Raw genomic sequence first — 22,654 nt, 5'->3', positions numbered from 1 at the left:
GCAACTCCACTGACTTGCAGTATATGAAATAGAATTCTATTTCGTTGGCACTACTATCACTTTTATTAATTATTATTTGATGAGAGACAACTTTAAGCGCAGAAGAATACATGGTGATTTGTTAAGACTAGGAGTGACCTGATTGCATAACTAGAAACCATGGAATAATTCATGGACATTGTTTTTGAAATGCAGCTCAGTTCTCAGAACTGGGAATTTTTCACCTTTCTATGCAAATAATGGGTAGAAAGTTAAATATACATTTTGATACCAATCTACTCTGCCTACTTAAAAGGTATTTACTGTTTGTTAGTAATAAGCATTTTATAATCAACATAATCTGCATGTATAATTTGGGCCTACTTAATTTAAATCATCCATATTCTGCTTCACAACAGAACAAATTAGCCTTCAAAATTTTATTTAAACTGAATGACTGTGGTTGAGTGATTGGAGGATATCAATTAAGATATTCATGGAAGCAATGCACATAAGGTAGCATAACTGAGTAATATATCAACTATTAATATAATAAATATTCAGTCCAAGTGTGGAGGACAATTCTGAGTCATCAAAGGGACTACTCTACGAAGGCTCACAGAAAGTCTAATTGTGAATCAAATCCTGAATCCAACCACATTGGTTTCTTGATTATACCTGTAAATGTGCAGCTATCAGTCTTTGAAATTAAAGTGTTTTTCCTCCCAACAGCTAAACTTCACTCCTAACCTGGTTTCCTTGCAATTAATTGTTGTAGTTGCATGGTTGGCTGGGTCAATATTTCAGATAAAATATGTATACAGTCAATCCCCAGATGAATGTCCCAATTAATCTGTTTTGGTGATGCTGGTTGAGAGATGAATGCTACGGTTCTGGAAGTGGGTCAAAGGGCAAACCTGAGGTTGAGAGGAACGAGGACTGTTTGCAGGAAATTGTGAAGATATTGATTACAGGAGTAAGCTTTTTCTCTGACTTTTTTTTGAAGAGTTTTCCCCATATTGTGCTTGAGTATAAAGGATTTTTTGGTGTACAGCAGGTACAGTAAAATTGGGTAGGAATGAAGGCACCTTAATTTTCACGCATTTATTCTAAGGCTGCATATAGTGACATCCCATATCCCGGTCAGAATGGAGATGCTTGGGCAATTGCCCTGTCAATCAATATTGTATGTGACAGGGATTGATTTTAGGCACATAATTTGCATTATGTAGCTTTCCTCCATTCTTTTAATTGTGCTAGAGAAATAATCCTGCTTATATCAGGAGACTTTGCTGTAATTGCAGTCATAAGTTCTGTTTGCTGTAGTTGTAGAGACTGTGTGTAAATAGACTGTTTGCTGAGTGCAACTTATTGACTGGTAAGTGCTGTCAATATTCACTGTGTTATTTTAAATAGATGGAAAAGTGGACAGGCTTCATTATGTGCATATCATCCTCCCTGCCTGAGTTAATTTCTGTGTGCTGTGCTCAGGCATTCCTTTCACCCCAGTGCAACAAAAAGAAAACCAGCCCCTTTATGTTTATTTTGTTATAAATTTTATTTTTGGTGATAATATACTGCTAAAATGGCTTGATGTTGGGGAAGGGGTAGAGGAATTTTTAAAGATTTAATTAGCAGCAGGCTTGCCATATTTCTTGCCTTCCAAAACTAATAAGTAATTTGGTTAACACTGGCACCTCATTCCCAGCATTCAAATGAGGTCCGACTATGAAATTTGATTAGACCTCCCACTGATGTCAATGGGTGGGTGGAGAGTAAGTCTGCCCCACCAGTTGCTTGACAGGAGATAAAATTGACCCTACTGTGTTTTATCACTTCAGATTTCATACTTGCTAATAAAACAACCCATCAGCATGCATTGTACTTTGGCTACATCAGACACTTTCCCATACCCTTCAGTTACAAATGTGCATATTTAAAAAAAAACTTATGTAGGTTTTTAGGAAGATTTTATTTTTAATGTTTTATTTCTTGAGATTTCCTGGGATTTTTCTGTTTTTTGTTTTCTCAGAGATATGCACTTATGTAGTGGTGAACTTACCATCTACCCTCTGCATTTGTTCCAGTTTTTTCAGCAAAAAGTGGCTGATGACGCTAGTGTGCAACGCATGTGCACATGCATAACATGCATACAATGAAAGCCATGCTGTCACACAAAAATAAGAATCACGGTGCGGGTAACAGCACTCACCGTTATAACTGAGTGAATTGGACATCAACTTCTGGTCTCTGCACATGCGCAATTAAAAGTGGAAATTCGGAAGTTGATGTCAGAGATAACCCACTCCTCCGCAGGGTATGATGTTACAGTCCTCACCGATAGACCCAGCATTGAAATGACTGCAACAGCGTGAACTCTGGGTACTTTCCCACTAGTTCTGCACTGAAAATAGCTGAAAAGATTTGGACTGGTGCATTCAGATAGATGTAAGTGGCTTGATAAGTCATAATTATAAGTTCTGATGAAAGGCTATCAACCTGAAACATTAACTCTGCTTCTCCACAGATGCTGCCAGACCCGCTAAGCACTTCCAGCATATTCTGTTTTTATTTCTGATTTTCAGCATCCACAGTATTTTGCTTTTGCTTCATCACTTCTGTCAGCCATGTGTCAAGTACACAGAATGAATTGCGTTGATAAACAGGCATTGTTGCCATGCTGGTGAATAAGGCAGCTACTTTGCATACAGCAATATTCCACACACCACAATGAGCAATTAAATAAACGACCGGTTGATCTGTTTTTGTTGGTGTTGATTGAATAAAGCATCTTGGCCTGGACAATAGGAGAATTCACTCTGCTGTTTGTCAGTTGTGCCATGGGATTTAATACCCATTTGAACAGATGGTGCCTTTGCATTACCTCTTCCCTGAAAGATGGCACCTCTGACAATGCAGCAATCCCTCAGTACTCTACTGGAATGTCAGCCTAAATACATGCTGAGTCCCAATTTAATATTAATAGTTTACACTGGAAGTAACTTAGAAATTACTACTATATTTAAATGTTATTATGTTTTGCTACTCTATAAGTATCTACATACTAAAAAAAATGCCCATGACATTACCCACTGTCAGTTGATGAATATGATTTTTTAAAATTGGAGTGTCATGCATGTGTGTAGGGCTAACACCAAGCAAGCAATATTATGATTACAGAATTAAATACTACTAAGTGGGAAAGTGAGCTAGGGCTTACAGTACATGTGTCTCAAAAGGCGCACAACAAATTCCATAGGCTATTCCACAGGCAAATAGAGCACTAGGATGTAAAGCAAGAACCATCCAGTATAAAAAAAGAACCATAGTACCCTAGTACCAGGCCCTGTTTCGGCCTCATTTGGAATACTGTTTTCAGTTTCTGCCCTCTCAGATGTTGGGTTAGAGGGCTGGATTTTGTGCTGGAGGCGGGGTTCCTGGTACCGGGCCGAAAAGCCAGATGAAAGCCCACCTCTGCCTTTTAAAAGCGGTGGCTACTGCCGGTACTGCAGAGGCCTTGGACTCAGGCCCAGCGCTGGAATCCTGGTCCTCAGGTAAGTGAGATAGAGTCGCCAGGACCAGTCCAGAAGGCCCCGGAGAGGGGGTAGTGGGGGGTGGTCATGCAGTCCAGGGGTAGGGATGTCCCGGGGTAAAGTGGTTCCCGGTGGGTGTCCTCCATGGACCACAGATTGCCCACAGAGGAGGGATCCCTTCCCCCCAAGCCTGCAGGGAATGCGCTTTGTGTTACAAGGCGCTCTCCCTGCGTGGCTGGGCCCCCGCCCGCTGCTGGTAAGATCCCAGCGGCGGCAGGAAGAGGCCCTTAATTGGCCGTTAATAGGCCACTTAAGGGCCACAATTGGACTCTGGGCGGGAAGGCTGTCATTGGCCTATCCTGGCCCCGGGAAGATTGCCTGGCCGCGGGCCCTCCGCCCCCATCGTGATACTCCATGCTCTTCGCACTTCTGACCCTGCCTCAGGGAGGCCCATAAAATCCCGGCCAGAGGTTCTGGCAAAGGTACAAAGAAGGGACACTTAGAATGCTGCCTAGTTTAAAAGGCCTTTAAACTTTAGGATTAGAGAGCAGTGTCTCTTTATACTCGAAAAGCACAGATGTCGGAGTGATTTAAAGTCTTTAGAATGATAATGAGCCTAAACTGTGTCTACATGGACAGAAATTTTGAACTAGGTAGGTTAGCGAAAGTGAATGGTCATGCACATAAGCTACATAAGCATAAAGCTAGGTTAGATGTCAGTTTTTTTATGCAGATAATTATTGACACTTGGAATAAGTTACCAGCTCATGTGGTGAGTGTATATTTGCTGCACCAGTTCAAATAGAAGCTGGATGAGTTCCTTGCTGTGGCAATATCACTGCGTATAAAAAGTAGGTGGGATGTTGGGTCTGATCAGGTAATCCATGCCCAGGCCTATGGCTCTGCTTTCCTATTCCAGCTTCTCTCATTATCAAGTATAATATTCAGCTAGAAGTCAATCTGCAACAATTTTTATATGTTGAATGTCTGATGTAAGATGGTGATGTTTATTGTAGGATCAAAATGATGTATAATATGCTTAATCTTCTCAATGTATCTCAGAATTAATGAAATTATTGTTAATCATTTGAGATCAATATTGTGGAACAATAACAATAATTTATATGGCATTTTTAAAGGTGTAAATGTCCCTTGGCACTTTACATAGGGACAAGAAAAAAGAAATTAAAAAGGTAAAGGACTAGGTGCTGAGATATGGTGGGAGAGTTAGAAATAGTGACAGAAAGGAATGGACCTCATGAGGCAAGTCCCACAGACCTCAACAATGCAGGAGAGGCAACAGGAGAAGATGATGCATTAGATACTATGGAGAGATTGAGGAGAACAAAGAGGATAACACATCACAGTCATAGTCCTGGATGCCATTTGTGCTTCTATCCAAGGCAGACTTGCTGCTGTGAACAGGAAAGAAGCTAGACAAAAGGAATTCAAGTCGGGAGTTTTGGGAGAAATAGGCACCTGACGGGTGACAATATTGTTATGACCAGGTGAGAAAGGGATCTGGGGTCCTTTTTAACCTTCACCTGGTCTTAATGTAACAGGGCTTAATTTTAAACACACCGTGTTTTAGCTCCCCCTTGGTGAATCCTTGTTCATCGCTTTCCAATTATAAGGCAAAGAAATGAGCACAAACAGGCTTTTTTAGGTTTAAAGAAGAAAAGTGAAATTTATTAAAGCTTAAACTGAAACTCTAATTTGGTTAACGCCTACGGATACACGCTGCGCCCTGCTAGCATGCATACGCGATACGTACATGCAAATAGAGACAGAAAAGAGCATAAGAAAAAATAGAGAGGTGTGAGGCAATCTCTGAAGAGGGGTTTGCGTTACTGTGCTTTGAGCTCGCTGTAGTCCTTGCTTGTAGGTAGATCTTGCTTTTCTTTGGGGCCCAGTATTCTTCTTAAACTTTGTTCACTGCAGGAGACTTTTCTCTCTTGAGGTTCATATGTCTTCAATGGTTTCCGAAGCTGGTGAGAGAGATGAGAGCAGACACGAAAGAGGTGACAGCAAGCCAGCCATGAGAGATCTTTTCCAGTCCAGGAGTAAACAGCTTTCTGCTAATTTAAAACTCTGTGGCAAGTTCAAAATTCAAAAAAACTCCAACAGCCGATTAGTCATGTGATGAAACTGGTCTCAGCACGTCTGTCTGTGTATTCAGCGATCTTAGCAGTTAGCCTGGAATGCGAGCTCCTCCGCCCTCAACGTCTGGTAATCAAAAGTCCATTGTGGCATAAATTGGAGCAGGGAGTGGCCCCTTTGTCCTTTTCAAGTACTGCCGGTTACTATGCAAATGTCTTTCCAGTCAAGGATCTGGTGCTTTTTTTCAAAAAAAACAAGATTTTTCTTTACTCCAGTAACAGTTTAAAAATCAGTATTCATGTGGCGAAATTAATGTGCCTCATTCTTGGTAGGTGGGGGCCTGCATGACAATATGTTTGTAGATAATAGAACAGGGAGGCCAGAGAAGGGTTGATAGTTGGAGAGGAAGGAATTACTTGAACATTGCAAGGTGGTATTCCTATGGCTCTGTTAATGAACTCTGGCAGAGTTATTTCCCAACCCACCTGTGTTTTTTCAGCTCAGCTTCCTAGTCCACTTTCCTTCTCAGCCCCGGCAGCCATTTTCTATCTTGCTTGCTCATGCTATTAAAGTTCCATCACAAGAGAGAGGACTCCCATCTCTCTTCTAAGCATAGGCTCCACCCCTTCACTTGGCCTTGCCTAACCGCCTAATTCCACTCCCCCGACGCTTTTGATAACCTGCCTTCCAGCCCCAGATCCCAGACCCTTGCTTACTCTCTCTCTTACCCATGCAAATCCACCCAGTATTGGTTGGGGTTGCAATTCTGAACCAAGTACAACGGACAGAAGTGCATCCCTGCCAATGCTTCCAACCCCAATGATCCTTGTTGAGACTCGAATGCTTGTTTCAATCTTGCTTCCTTTTTGTATTATGGGAAAGTTTGTGTCGGTTTGCCTTATTTGGAGGCACTCTTACCTCTGAACCACATGATTCAGCACCATGACAGAACCACAATACATAATTTGCGCTGGCATTTAGGGAGTATTGCATTGTCAGAGATGACGTCTTCCTATTAAAGTAGATGCTAAAAGCTGTAAAGGACCTTTACATCTGCAATGAGATCTTCATTGGCAATCGGAGGAAAAGCAGAGACTGAGAGATGTACAGATAGAGAAATATATAGAAACAAAGTGCACATGAGACGCATACATAGTATAGAGATAAAGAGGAGCTGGAGGGTAGGAGACAGTAACAGAAAGAGTGCGAGAGTAAGTGTATGAAAGCCAAACAGTGAAAGGAAAACAGGAAGAACAGAATACAATGGTAGACAGTTGCTGAAAGAAACATTTTTTAAGAATTGTGTTGTCATTATTTCTGTCACTGTCTGTTTCTAACCCTGAAAATTTGTTGCACATATCTGTCTCCGAATCTCTCTTTCTCATTCTGTTGCTTTGAAGCTCAATGCCCCTCTTTCTTCTGTCTGATCTGCAGCAGACAAATGGCTTACACTGCACGTCATTTACAACTCAGATCCTCCAACTGCATTGAGGGGTATTTGAGTGCCCTCTATTGGAGGATACTGAGTTTCTTTTTTTTTGAGGAGACCAGGATCTGAAAGCACTGGGAATTGGCCAACATTCAGAGCAGATGACTAAGTTGGTAGAAGAATGTAAACAACAACCTGGATTTTTAGAGCACCTTTAATGTAGCAAAATGTCCCAAGGCACCTGACAGGAGCACAATCAGACAAAAAAGTTGACACCAATCCAAAGAAGGACAAATTCGGACAAGTGACAAAAAACTTGGTCAAATAGTAAGGTTTTAAGGAGCATCTTAAAGGAGGAGGGAGGTAAAGAGGTGGAATAGAATGGCACTGGCAGCAAATGGTGGCTAATGTGACAGATGGTCCTGCTTCTCCAAAGAGAAGCTTTTCAAGCTTAAACAGATGACCAGCTACATGTGATAAACCAGGCAACCAACATCAGGAGGACACTAAGGAGCAGACTTCATCATTTCAATAGAAGTCTAATCAATGTTTCTAATGAGTGCAGGGTCCTGCCAGAAAAAAAAAACAAAACAAAATTGAAGAACTTAAAACCACTAATTGTCTAATAATTGAGAAAATCTTTGCGCAATTGTTCAGTCTTTGGCTGCACTACTTACTGGCTCGAGCCTGATAGGAGCAGATTACGATGTACAGTCCATAGTTAGACTGTTAGCTGTGCACCGCTGGGTTTCAGCAGTCGCTCAGCCAGTAGAATGCCACTCCTTGATGTTTGAACATTTAGATATGTTGCTTTAAATGTTAATGCTTCTATGAAGCAACTAGTTAAATCTAGACTGGAAAGATCAGTGCATTTGTAATCCAGCCATGAGATATTGCAAATAAAACTGTTTTTATCCTGAATAAATCTACTTCTTGTTTTCTTCTTCACTCATACTGGATTATTAGGAATCCAAAAATAACACATTGGAGCAACATTTATTAATTCTTGGGGTACGGGTGTTGTTAAGAAGGCCAGCAATTTATTGCTCATTCCTAGCTGCCCTTGAGAAGGTGATGGTGGTCTTTCTTCTTGAACCACTGCAGTCCAAGTGGTGAAGGTACTCCCACAAATCTAGGATTTTGACTCAGCGACGATGAAGAAACAATGATATATATCCAAGTGGGGATGTTGTATGACTTGGAGGGGAACTTGGACGTGATGGTGTTCCAAAGTGTCTGCTGCCCTTATCCTTCCAGATGATGGAGGGTGCGGGTTTGGGAGGTACTGTAAGCTGGGGTATTAAACATGAGATAAAAATTTGCATAGTTTGTATGAGAAGTGGAAGTCACCTCCACAGGTTTGTACTGAGCTAAATTGCTTTAAAACAGTGATGTTTATGTAAACTTTTCTCAATTAAAAAAAATGATTTAAGTGGACAACCCAATGGGTAAATGTAGCGAGGGGGGACATGATTGAGGTATACAAAATTATGAGGTGCATTGATAGGTCAGATAGGAAGAAACTTTTTCCCTTAGAGGAGGGGTCAATAGCGAGGTGGCGTAAATTTAAGGTAAGGGGCAGGAGGATTAGAGGAAAACAAATTTCACCCAGAGGGTGGTTGGAATCTGCCTGAAGAGGTGGTAGAGGCAGGAACCCTCACAACGTTTAAGAAGTATTGAGATGAGCACTTGAAACGTCATAGCATACAGGGCTATGGGCCAAGTGCTGGGAAATGGGATTCGAATAGTTAGGTGCTTGCTGGCTGGCACAGACACGATTGGCCGAAGGGCTTGTTTCTGTGCTGTATAACTCTATGACTCTGAATCTATGGAACAGCTACATAAATGCTTTTGCTACTAATGCAGGTCAGAGACTGGGTATTCTGCAGCGAGTAGCCGATTTGCTGATTACCTCAGTCTCTCCATTGTCAGCTTGCATTTATATGGCACCTTAATGTAGCAAAATGCCCCAAGGCACTTCACAAGAGTGTTATCAATAAAAAATGTTGATTGAGCCACAGAAGGTGACCAAAGGTTGGGTCAAATAGGTAGGTTTTAAGAAGCATCTTAAAGGAAGAGAGAGTGGTAGCGAGGTGAAATGGCTTAGGGAGGCAATTCCAGACCTTAGGGCCAAGGCAGTTGAAAGCAAGATCACCAATGGTGCAGTGATTAAAATCGAGGGCCAGAACTTTACGCCCACCCGTGGGATGGGGCCTAAGGCGAGGGGTGGGGGGGGGCGTAAAATTGTGTCAGAGGCAGGGGGATGCCGGTCCCAACGCCTTCCTGCCCCCACTACAATTTTATTAGCAGCAGGAGAGGTGACAAACAGCCCACCCGCTCCAGGCCAATTGAGGCTCTTAAGTGGCCAATTAGTTGCCAATTAAGTGCCTCCTCCCCCCCCGACATTGGTATTTTACCAGTGTTGGCCTGGAACTTCAGCACCTGCGGAGGCTGCCCGGTAAATCTTGGCGGCCTCCTTGCGGGGCCCGGGGGTGTGGGGGTGGGGGGGAGGTTTGGGTGGGGCCCCTCTTGATCAGGCACTCATTGCCCCACAGAGGGCCCACCCAGCAGCACAAGCTGCCCCTGTTGGAGCAGCTCCCACTGCCCTCCTGCCCTCACCAGGGCGCTGCCGATTATCCCCTACACCCCATTCACCTTTATGGAGACCTACGTCCACGGCCCTCTTCTGGCTGGGTGCAGTCACAGCAGTGGCCACCGCTCCCAGTGGTACTGCTGGGACTAAGGAGCTGCCAGCCTGCTGAATGGCCAGCAAGTCTTGGAGGCAGGACTTCTTGCCTCAGAGGGGCATGAGACTGCCCAGGGCTAATTAAGGGTCTGGGCCACGTAAAATTATGGCATGGCTACCAGGCCTGGCAGAGGTGGGCCCGCCCCCGAATTTTTGGCCAGTGGGCAGGGTCTTCACCCTGACGTAAAATTCCAGCCGGGGATGCACAGGATGTCAGAATTGGAGGAGCAAATGTCTTGTAGGGCAGGAGGAGGTTACAGAAATAGAGGAGCGAGGCCATTTGAAAACAAGGACGTGGGTTTAAAATTCAGGTGTTGTGAGACTGGGAGCCAGTGTAGGTCAGCAAGTGACCTCCAGCAGTTTGAAGAACAACTGAAGAATGTGCATGGGAACAGCATCGTCTACAGGTTTCCCTCTAAGTTATACACCATCCTAACTTTGACCGTTCTCGCTGTTACTAGTACAAGAGACAGCTTGTGGTCTTTCACTTCATTGAGCTACAACAACTAATATACACCATTAACACAGAAAATATCTAAAAAAAAAATTTACAGTCAGCCTGAGAAAGAATGCTTAGCTTTTGAAGGAAACATTAAGAGGGGTGTTCAAAAACTCGGTTGAAAAGTTGGATTTTGAGAAGTTTTTTCAAAAATGGAGAGATGGAGAGATCAAAGAATTTGGGAAGGGAATTCCCTGGAGTAGGGCCATGGAAGTTCTGCATCAATGTTCTGCCATCAATGGGAAAGCAAAGGAAAAGGCGATGGATAAAAGGTGGGGGACTGCAGGCTGCCAAAAGGGATATAAAAGTGTTAGAGATTGTAATGATAGGTTGGGGGAGGCATGTCTTTGTAAACATGCTATACAAGACAACATGGTTTATTGAGAACAGGAAATTTATGGAGAAAAAACGGAATTAGAATTTCAGCAGCTGGCAAGTTATTTTTAGTCAGTGATCAATATTGGGAACAGATTTGAGCGACATTGACCTCAAAAGAGGTTTATATTCAGAAACCCATTGAAAAGTGAAAGTCTGTTTATTCTTGACAGTCAAGTATATCAAAATCACAGGGATTTTTAAATCAGAAAGAAAGAAACGAGATGAACATGTTTAAAGGTGCAGCCAGTGACGATACTGACAGCAGTAGGCAGTGTTAAGCCCCCTCTGCACCAACACAAATAAAGTTGCCTTTGTTTTGAATAGCAACCACATCCGGGAGCTGAGCGTCGTTAGCAGCCAGGTTTCACTCCGACGCTGCGTGGCCGCACGGGACAGGATTTTGTTCAGAATCCGCCGGTGAGGTTGTGTCCGCCGCCATAAAGGTTTCAGATATTTGCAGATAAGGCTCCGTGTGCGAGTCAGCACCGGACCCTGACCCAACTGTCCCGGACCCCCTGACCCCGAACCCTGACCCAACTGTCCCGGACCCTGACCCTACTGTCCCTGATCCCCAGTGCCCCGAACCCTGATCCAACTGTGCCGGACCCCCTGACCCCCAGTGCCCCGAACCCTGACCCAACTGTCCCTGATCCCCAGTGCCCCGAACCCTGATCCAACTGTCCCGGACCCTGACCCTACTGTCCCGGACCCCGACCCCAGTGCCCCGAACCCTGACCCAACTGTCCCTGATCCCCAGTGCCCCGAACCCTGATCCAACTGTCCCAGACCCTGACCCTACTGTCCCGGACCCCCTGACCCCCAGTGCCCCGAACCCTGATCCAACTGTCCCGGACCCTGACCCTACTGTCCCGGACCCCCTGACCCCCAGTGCCCCGGACCCTGACCCTACTGTCCCGGACCCCCTGACCTCCAGTGCCCCGGACCCTGACCCCCACTGCCCCTTACCCCGACCCCCACTGCCACGAACCCTGACCCCACTGCCCTGAACCCTGACCCTACTGTCCCGGACTCCCTGACCCCCAGTGCCCCGGACCCTGACCCCCACTGCCCCGAACCACGGACCCCCGGATTCCGACCCCTACTGCCCCGGACCCCCGGATTCCGACCCCTACTGCCCCGGACCCCCGGATTCCGACCCCTACTGCCCCGAACCCCCGGATTCCGGCCCCTACTCCCCCGGACACTGACCCCCCCCGCTGCCCCGGACTCCCGGACACCCCACTGCCCGGACCCCGGGATGCTGACGCCCCCCACTGTCCCGGACCCCGAACCCCCCCCCCCCCCACTGTCCGAACCTCCCCCCCCACTGTCCGAACCCCCCCCCACTGTCCGAACCCCCCCCCCCACTGTCCGAACCCCCCCCACTGTCCGACCCCCCCCCACTGCCCAAACACCCCCCCACAGCCCGAACACCCCCCCCACTGCCCGAACACCCCCCCCCACTGCCCGAACACCCCCTCCACTGCCCGAACACCCCCTCCACTGCCCGAACACTCCCCCCCACTGCCCGAACACCCCCCCCCCACTGCCCGAACACCCCCCCCCCACTGCCCGAACACCCCCCCCCCACTGCCCGAACACCCCCCCCCCCACTGCCCGAACACCCCCCCCCCCACTGCCCGAACACCCCCCCCCCCACTGCCCGAACACCACCCCCCCCCACTGCCCGAACACCCCCCCCCCACTGTCCGAACACCCCCCTCCCCTCACTGTCCGAACCCCCCCCCCCAACTGCCCGGGACCCCCGACTCCCCAGACACCGAACCCCACCACCGCAGTCCCAGCAGCACCCGCCTCCCCAGGGGCTGTTGTCATGGGAGCACTGGCGGGTGTGAACTCTTGCTGTGGGCCATACTTAAACCGCATCAACTTATTTTGGTGTTCATATTAGATTTGAGAGCGAACCTGTCATTTTGATTCTCTTTACGCAGACCTAATAAGTGTTAATCTTTCGAGATTAATCAGTGGGCAGGTTTTAACATTCTGCCCAATTTTAGTAAGGATGAGGAAGCTAGTAGTGCATGGGGATGAAATTCCGTGAATCTTTCGGGGTGCCTTTGTTTTTCATTAGTTCATGGGATGTTGGCATTGCTGTCTATGCTGTCGAAGGAGGCTTAACCAGTTGTTACAGTGTATCTTGTACACGCTGTTACCAATGTGTGCTGGTGGTAGAGGGAGTGAAAGTTTAGGGTGGTGGATGGGATGAAAATCAAGTGGGCTGCTTTGACCTGAATGGTGTTGAGCTTTGTACTCATCCAGGCCTTGTAGCTGGTGGAAAGGCTTTGAGGAGTCAGGATGTGAGTTATGCGCTGTAGAATACTTAGTCTCTGACCTGCTCTTGTAGTCACTGGCTGAATTTTACACGGCCCCAGTGGGGCAGATGGTGGCGTGGGGTCGGAATAAAATTGAGCGGGAGGCCTACCCGCCTCGCTCCTGCCTCCGGTCAACTTTACAGCGGTTGGGGGTGGGGGGGAGGAAAACGACCTGCCCTCCCGAGGCCAATCAAAGCCCTTAAGTGGCCACATAAGGGCCCTTGCCCGTCTCCACGGGTATTTTACCTGTGGCAAGCAGGTGTGCTGGGGACATGAAAGGTCGCCCAGCAATAGCTGCCGGCCTTTCCGTGTGCGGGGTGGGGGCCAGTCGGGCACAGGGTGCCCGATTGAGGGCCTCCCCTGCCTCCCAACCCACTCCAGGGATGCAAGACACTCCCTCCCCCGCCAACGATCACCCTGGCCTCACCAGGGCATGACCGATCTCCCTGGTGAGGCATGCCCAACTTACCTTTCCTCCTGGCTCCATGTCGTCAGCTGGGCTGCAGTCCCAGTAGTGGTCACCGCTCCCGGTGGCGCTGCTGGGATTAAGAGCTGACGGCCCACTGATTGGCCAGCAGCTCAATGAGGCAGGACTTGCTCCCTCAAACGGGTGAAAGTCCTGCCTCGGGACAGTTAAAGCCCGGGGGCCCATAAAATGAGGGGCGAATCCCCGGGCTAGGCGGAAGCGGGTTCGTCACTGACTTTTACATCAGTGGCGAATTCCCGTCCACCTAAGGAAAAATCCAGCCCACTGTATTTATGTGGCTGCTCCAGTTAAATTTCTGCTCAATCGTGACGCCTCAAGATGTTGAAGGTGGGGGGGATTTCAACAAAGATAATACCATTGAATTTCATGGAGAGGTGGTTAGATTTTCTCTTGTTGCAGATGGTCACTGCCTGGCATTTGTGTGGCACGAATGTTACTTGCCACTTATTAGCCCAAGCATTGACGTTGTCCAGGTCTTGCTGCATAATGGGTACTGACTGCTTCATCACCATGTCAAAATTGCCATGATAATGTCACTTTTTTCACTAAGTTGTTGAACCATTTCAAGTAATTAGATTAACAATTGCAGAAAAAGCTTGCATTGATGTAGTCCCTTCAATGTAGAAACAAATGCTAAGGCATTTCATGGAGGTGTAAAGGAAAGAAAAACACAGCAATTTTATACGAATTTGCTAAGTTTGTGGGTGTGAAATTGAGTAACGTAGCACCACTTCTGGCAGTGTAACACAGGCCTACTGTAGGCTTCCATTTGGCGTGTGAGTGGCCCATGTGGCATTACTGAATTCAAGTGGTGCATGCCTTGGATTGACGCTACCAGGACTTAAGTGACCCCAACAGTCCGATGCAATTTCAGGAGCCCAAATTTGGTCAATGCATGTGCAGGCGGCATCTTTACTAATCACTCCTGAAACAACAAGTGATATGAAGCAAGATGGGCCCTGTTCAGGGCCTACTTAAAGGGCCACTCGACAGGTTTTAGGTGAAATGTGTTACGCAATGTGTTTTGTTGAAAATTTTCTTTGGTCCACTGATTGGAGATCTGACTTTATATTATTTTGAAGAAATTTAAAAAGAACATTTTTAAAAAGACAAGGTGCCAGATAAGTTATCCTTTCAGCCTAAGTTGATCACCTAGTTTGCAACACTATCCTACATTGCAAAGGACTGTGAGGAAAGAGACAAAATGTCTGCAATATCCAACCAAGACCCAGGAAGTTTAAAGGAACTACCTGTTCTCTCAGCAAGCAGAGAAATACTGCCAAATGCTATGTTTGAATGATTGAGTGACTGTCAAGTAAAGGCCTGCTACCCGACCCGAACTCAACGGGGCCTGATGACGTGTCGGGTTCGGGTCGGATCGCACTTCCGGGTCCGGCATTTGGGCTCGGGTCGGGCCAGATCAGACGCGCTCTATCACCACCTCAGGTAAGTGAATCTAATGTTAGTTTACTTTTTGGACTTTAAAGGTGGTTTTGTTACAGTTATTTTAAGCTTGTGCAGGTAAGGAACAAAGTGAAAAATTGAAGGTAAGTTAACTGGTGGTCGGGTCGGGCACAGGAAAAAATGGAAGGACTCAGGCTGGGTTGGGCGTGGGCTCAGATGGGGGTTCTGTCAGGTTCGGGTCTCATTTGCAGACCCGAGCAGGCCTTTACTGTCAAGAGACATGCCCCACCCCATCTGTGGTTTTAAGCTGGTATTTTCTCTGCAGCAGAGAGGAGCTTTTGGATTCTGACATGTGCAGATCCTGGGGGTCCCTTTCTCTCTCTCTCTCTGTATTCCAGCTTGAAAGCTTTCAAATCCTGCTTGTTGATTGACCACCATTGCATACTCCGGCTACAATCAGAAATCCTGTTGGAGGAAATCATCCACATCGCTATCTCCAAGAGACTCACTGGACCAGTCATCTACCTCTTCAAACTAAATGCCTCAGGACCACTGAATTCAACTAGAAGCCAGCTGAATCACCAAACTTCATAGACTGTATACCATTTTTATAGACTCTAACTCAACCAATCTACCTTTCCCCACTCTGTAAGCTATTTGTGTGAGAGTGTGAAAGTTGGCGCGTTGTTTATTGTTTTATTAGTTCAGTTTAGGTATAATAAAGTTAATCTCTTTCCTTGTTAACTCAAGAAAACCTGTCCGATTGGTTCTCGTGATGATCATAGCAAGTAAGTAATCAAACACGTACTGAATTGGCCAGTTTATTCACTTTAAGAACAAATTAAACCTGTTGTGGTCAAACAAGGAGAGGGAAAAGAAGAAAGCCCTTCAACCCCTCCTCACTTGACCGTAACAGAAATCTGGGGGCTTGTCTGGGATCAAACCCAAAGACAAATGGGGAATTGGAAGTGGGAAACCAAATTGATCCCTGGCAATAATTTAAAAGCTTCAATGCAAGTTTTCTTGTGATTGTCAGTGCTAGAGTACTAAAATGTCCACATTCGAGGCCAGTATTTTCCTAGAACAGAGTGAACTAACTTGGGCCAGGTTAAAAGCCCTATCTGTTGAAGAGTTGAGATATGTAGCTGGGCAGTTAGAGATTACTATCCGTCCAAAAACTAGGAAGACTGAAATCCTAAAGCTTGTGGCCAGCCATTTTAAAATTAACACTGAAGAACTAGAGATGGGCATAGAATTTGAAACAGACAAAGTAACATTAGCTAAGATACAAATAGAACAGAGGAGACGGGAATTAGAATTTCAGAAGGAGAAAGAGCAGAGAGTTCCAGGGAGGGGAGAAAGACATATTTTCAAAAGGAGAAGGAAGAAAGGGAGTTAAGGCAGCTCGAACCAACTAGGGGAAGACCCAATAAAACCAATGAAGGCACCACTAATGAGGGAGTTACCCCTAGCTCAGGACTGGGTGCTGAGCTTTTAAAGTTCTCCCAGTTGATACCAAAGTTCAATGAGGGGGATGCGGAAGCATTTTTCATCTGTTTTGAAAAGCTTGCAAAACAGTTGAAGTGGCCAGTAGGCAGCTGGACACTGTGATTGCAAAGCAGAGTAACAGGAAAAGCCCATGAGTTTTATTCACTATTGGCTGATGAGAGTTCATTAAATTATGAGATGAGTAAAAATGCTATCCTGAGTGCATATGAGCTAGTATTAGAGGCATACTGCCAAAAATTCCAAAGTTTCTGAAAGCAGCTGGATCAACATTGAATTCGAAAAGGTTAAGCAAGTTGCTTTTGACTGATGGATATGGGCACTTAAGATAGAATCCACCTATGAAAACCTTCGAAAGGTGATCCTCTTCGAGGAGTTCAAAAACTCACTTCCCCTTTCCATAAGAAACCACGTGAAAGAACAAAAGGTTTCAAGAGCCAGGCAGGCAGCAATCTTGGCTGATGATTATACACTTATTCACAAGCCCTTGCTCCAAGGGAAACCCTTCCCAAATCATCTGTAAAACCTGAAATGGATAGAAGGTGGGAGGGTGAGAAGAGGATGAACAGCTATGAGTGAGATGGGTGAGCTGGAAACACAAGGGGCCCTCCTCAGGCCAATAAGAAAAGTGTTAAGAACAGGAGTGACCCCCGAAAGCCTGTATGTTTCCATTGTAACAAGGCAGGTCATCTTCAAGCTGACTTCTGGAAGTTGAGGGGAAAACCCCATGGTTTAGTCAGGGTACACCAGACCATTGTAGGAAAAAGGGCCCTGATGGAAAGGGCAGAGGACCAGGCTGTGGCTTTAACTGCTGCAGTAAACCTACCAGTGAGAGTGCAGGAAAACTTAACAAAATCCCTGAGAGTTACCAGGATTTTGTGTTCAGAGGAAAAGTGACCCAAACCCCTTGAGTGAGGCGAGTAAGCCCATAGTCATACTTAGGGATACAGGGGCCACCCAATTCCTTCTGCTGGGAAAAGGCATAACCTTTCCCCCAGAGAGTGCATTGAATGCTAGAGTGCTAGTAAACGGGATTGGAGGAAAATATATGCCCATACCTTTATACCAGGTGCACCTGGAGTGCGACCCTTTTTCAGGACTGGTAACTGGGGATTTTCCCTAGTTTATCTGTGGACGGGGTTAACCTGCTCCTAGGTAATGATCTGGCAGGGGCAAAGGTGGTAGCTTCCCCAGTAGTTTTCGAAAGACTGAAAGAGGTCAGGGAGACAGAGCAGTTACAGGAAAAGGTCCGTGGCATTTTTCCTGACTGTGTGGTGACCTGGTCCATGGCCAAACAAGCTGTCAGAGGAGATTGTACTGACACTGCAGACAGATGATCCTACTGTCTGATTGTCTGAAACCATCTAAGTTAGAGGACCCAAAGAATGTGTTAAACAGGTCTTCCTTCATCGAGGCTCAGCAAGCCGTCCCAGGGTTAAAAAAGTTAACACAGGCTGCCCAAACTGTAGCTGAAGCAGAGGGCATTCCAGAGTGTTACTATTTAAAAGGATGAGGTGCTGATGAGGAAGTGGAGACCTCCTCACAGACCTGAGGATGAAGAGTGGACAGTGGTTCACCAGGTAGTGGTGCTGCCGAGGTACTGTAGGGAAATATTGAGAATAGCCCATGAAATCCCAATGGCTGGACATGTTGGTATCAGAAAAACCCCAGCCTGTATCAGACAGCAGTTTCATTGGTCACAACTCCACAAGGATGCAGTGGAGTTCTGTAAGACTTGCCACACTTGCCAGGTTGTGGGGAAGCCTCAACCTGCAATAAAACCTGCACCCCTAATTCCCATACCTACTTTTGGGGAACTGTTCAGCGGAGAGCTGGTCAATTGTGTGGGGCCCACCAGTATCTTCTCACCATTATGAATGTGGCTATTAGATTTCCAGAGGCTATCCCTCTAAGAACTATCTCTGCCAAGGTAGTGGTAGTGTGTTTAACTCAATTCTTCACCCAATATGGGCTGCCTAATGAAGTACAGTTGGATCAGGGCACAAATTTAATGTCCAGTATTTTTCAAAAGATCATGGGTAATCTGGGCATAACCCAGCTAAAGTCCTCAGCCTATCACCCACAGTCACAAGGGGCTTTGGAGCAGTACCCTAAAGACAATGATCAGGGCACACTGCTATGAGTACCCGCATGACTAGGTCAAAGGGCTGGGATTTCTTCTGTTTTTTTACCAGAGACTCACCTAATGAGTCCACTGGCTTTAGTCCTCTTGAATTAGTTTATGGACACGAGGTGAGAGATCTTCTAAACCTAATCGAGAGGTTTTTGGGACCCTGGGACAAGTCTTCCTTGTTAGACTACATATCCGTGTTCCGGGAAGGCTCACGGGAGCCTGTGCAGTGGCTCAGGGATGCCTTAAAACCTCCCAGACAGCTACGAAAAGGCAGGTGGATAAACATGCCAAGGCCAGAACATTTCAGCCTGGAGACGATGTGTTAGCGCTATTACCAATATAGGGAGAACCATTGAAAGCCTGGTTCAGTGGCCCGTGCAGAGTAGTAAAGAGAATTAGCAAGGTGAATTATATAATTGACACCCCAGATTGTAGGTAAAAGCAAAGGCTGTGCCACATCTATATGTTAGAACGGTATCACAGCCTGGAAGGGGACAAACAAGCACAAAGCTGTCAGGCAGTTAGGAAAGAAGAAGGCGCAAGGGACAGTGAGGACGAATTGGAGGAAGGCTGGGAGGATTCCCAAATTGAACCCCCTACCGTCCGGTTAGCTAACACTGAAATGTTAGGGAAATTAGACACTACTCTCCTACTTAAACCCAGAACAGAGAAGAGACCTAACAAGTCTGCTCACACCATTTAAAGGGATCTGCAGGGATAAATCAGGGTGCACAACCGTAACCCTACACTATGTGGATGTAGGAGAGACCCCTCCCATAAAACAAAATCCCTATCACCTAAGTGCCAGAAAACTGACCCAGGTTCGGGAGGAAATTCAGACTGAAGATCTAGAAGTTAAAGATTTAAATTCTGAAGGGAGACACAGAAAAGCTCATAAGCCAAAGGAAAACCCTAAGCCCAAAAAAGTTTTCATGCAAATTGGGAGAGTGGCGATGGTGGTGGTGACTGCAAGCCAGTTATCCTAACTGAGGAGGAATTGTGAAGCAGGCTGGATGAGCACAGAAAAAAAAATGTACAAAAAGCACGATGATTTTCACAAAGTTATGAACTTTGCAGGGCACCATCAACTGCATGCATTTGGCTCTGTGGGCACCCTATGTCAATGGGGAGCAATACAGGAGCTGCAACGATTACCACTTTCTCTGACTGTGCAGTTGGTGGGAGACCACACTTAGAAGTTCATTTTTGTGAATGTCTGCTACCCTGGCAGCACCCACAGTGCATTTATCCTACGCCGGTTTGGGTACACTATACCTAGCATCTTCGGGCCTCCAAGATGCACTGAAGGTTGGCTGCTCAGTGACAACAGAAACCCCCTCTACACGTGGCTGATAATCCCCTTCTGGCATTCCACCATACAAGGTTAGAGCACCTTTAATGAGAGCCATGGAGTGACTCACAATGCCTTGGAGAAAGTCGTCGTCCTCCTCGAGCAACAGTTTCGCTGGCTAGATCGCTCGGGGGGATCTCTCTAGTACTTGCCCAAGGATGTGTCCATATTTGTGGTGGTGTGATGCATCCTCCACAATCTCGCCAGGGGTCCAGCCACTACCTCCCGGGATCTGAAGGCCGCCTCAGTAGGAGGAGGCAATGGAGGGAGACCACATCCATCACGTGTAACTGGATGCAGCCAAATAGACTGTATTGTGAGAATTTGCTTCAGTTAAAGGGGACTTCCCACCCCAACATGGACTCACCATTTCCCAACTGTACATCCATATCAGACTCCCCATCACAAAGTTCCCTTGGTCAACATCAGTCAATGAATACCAACAGCAAAACCTTCCCTTAACAACTTTATGGAGTAACACACCTATAATATAGAACAAACAGAACTAATCACCCTTGTGAATTCCTTTGGTACCTGTCTTGTGGGTATCCTTGCCTGGCCTATTGCTCCTATACAATGCTACTCCTGTGGCTGTAGCATAGCTGGTGGATGGCTGCTGATTTAGACTAGGGGAGACTGCAGATGGCTTTGCAAGATGACCTTGAGCAGCTCTCGGCCTTCAGGGCTTGACTTTGGACTGCACCACCTTGGCATGGGTGGCAGCAGTCTGGGCTGGTTGGCTGAGAGGCAACAGCAAGGGCACTGATGGAGTGGCAATGGTGGGAGCACGAATGCAATTGTCCTGAGAGAGGACAGCAGGTTCTATTCAAGGGCACGGAGGGGTTGCATGCTTGCTGATTCTCTGCCAGTCCTCTGGAGTTCCCACCTGTTGTGCCACTTTCTCCTGCAAGAGAGGGGGCAGAATGTCAGTGACTGTATACCAACATGCTTGAGTGATGTGCCTGCCATAGCTAAATAGCTGTAGGTTTGGGGAGACCTGGAGAGGTGTGCATGGCTGGCATGATTGGAGGATATGTGTGGGTGCAGTGCAATATAAGGATGTTAGAGGTGAGTTCTTAGTGCCAGTGTGTGCTGCTGGGTGAAAGATGGGGCTATGGTGCATTGAGCAGTGAAGGACGTGATGATGTGATGTGCAGATGCTACTGGATACATCAAACGCTATGGGGCCTGATAACATCCCATATATAATACTGAAGACTTGTGCTCCAGAACTAGCCGTGCCCTGAGCCAAGCTGTTTCAGTACAGCTACAACACTGGCATCTACCCTCCAATGTAGAAAATTGCCCAGGTATATCCTGTCCACAAAAAGCTGTACAAATCCAATCTGGTCAATTACCAGCCATCAGATTATTCTCGATCATCAGCAAAGTACCATTGACAGTGCTATCAAGCAGCACTTACTGAGCAAAAACCTGCTCACTGATGTTCAGTTTGGGTTCTGCCAGGGGCATTCAGCCTCAGTCCTCATTACAGCCTTGGTCCAAACAGAGGTGAGCAACAAGGCAGCATTTGACCGAGTGTGGCATCAAGGAGCCCTGGCAAAGTTGAAGTCTCTGGGAATAGGGGGAAAACTCTCCACTGGTTGGAGTCATACCTAGCACAAAAGAAGATGGTTGTGGTTGTTGGAGACGGATCATCTCAGCTCCAGGACATCACTACAGGAATTCCTCAGGGTAGTGTCCGAGGCCCAACTATCTTCAGTTGCTTTATCAATGACCTTCCCTCCAACTTAAGGTCAGAAGTGGGGATGTTCGCTGATGATTGCACAATGTTCAATACTATTCGCATCTCTTCAGGTACTGAAGCAGTCCATGTCCATATGCAGCAAGACTTGGACAGCATTCAGGCTTGGGTTGATAAGTGGCAAGTAACATTTGCGCTATGCAAGTGCCAGACAATGACCTTCTCCAACAAGAGAGAATCTGACCATCTCCCCTTTAATGTTCAATGGCATTGCTGAATCCTCCACCATCAACATCCTGGGGCTTACCATTGACCAGAAACTTGACTGGATCAGCCATATAAATACTGTGGATGCAAGAGCAGGTCAGAGGCTTGGAATTCTGTGGCGAGTAACTCACGTCCTGACTCCCCAAAACCTGTCCACCATCTACAAGGCGCAAGTCAGAAGTGTGATGGAATACTCTCCACTTGTCTGGATGAGTGCAGCTCCAACAACACTCAAGAAGCTCAACACTGTCCAGGACAAAGCAACTCGCTTGATCGGTATCCCATCTGCTACCTTAAACATTCATTTCCTCCACCCCAGTGCAAAGTGACAGCAACGTGTACCATACACAAGATGCACTGCAGCAATTCGCCAAGCCTCCTTCGATAGCACCTTCCAAATCAGTCACCTCTATCACCTAGAAGGACAAGAGCAGCAGATGCATAGGAGCACCACCACCTGCAAGTTCCCCTCCAATCCACACACCATCCTGACTTGGACTATATTGCCATTCCTTTGCTGTGGCTGGGTCAAAAACCTGGAACTCCCTTCCTACAGTACATCGACTGGAGCGGTCTAAGAAGGTGGCTTACCACCACCTTCTCAGGGTAAATTAGGGATGGGCAACAAATGCTGGCCTAGCCAGCGATACATCAATTCAACAAAAAAAATTTTTAAAACTGCATACACTCACCTTGACCACCTGAGTGAGGCCATTCAACTTTTTCTGCATGGCTGCTGTCCTTGGAAGGGTGCTCTGGCATTAACCACCCTTGACACCTTCTCCCTTTCTCTTGTAAGGTTC

At 46.5% G+C, this 22,654-nt stretch overlaps 1 protein-coding gene across 2 annotated transcripts in view; it reads left to right on the top strand.

The window, feature by feature from the left end:
* The first annotated feature begins 10,997 nt into the window (after positions 1-10,997).
* Positions 10,998-22,654, top strand: part of fsip1 (fibrous sheath interacting protein 1) — a 607,920-nt gene continuing 596,263 nt past the window's right edge. For both annotated transcript variants that reach the window (XM_068039424.1, XM_068039423.1), the window contains exon 1: positions 10,998-11,081. The gene's annotated coding sequence lies outside the window, so the exon portion shown is untranslated. The remainder of the gene's footprint in view (positions 11,082-22,654) is intronic.

Source organism: Heterodontus francisci, chromosome 9 (assembly GCF_036365525.1).
Source record: "Heterodontus francisci isolate sHetFra1 chromosome 9, sHetFra1.hap1, whole genome shotgun sequence".
Classification (NCBI taxonomy): domain Eukaryota; kingdom Metazoa; phylum Chordata; class Chondrichthyes; order Heterodontiformes; family Heterodontidae; genus Heterodontus; species Heterodontus francisci.
Note: the sequence above shows the minus strand (reverse complement) of the source record. Positions and strands in the feature narration are given on the sequence as shown.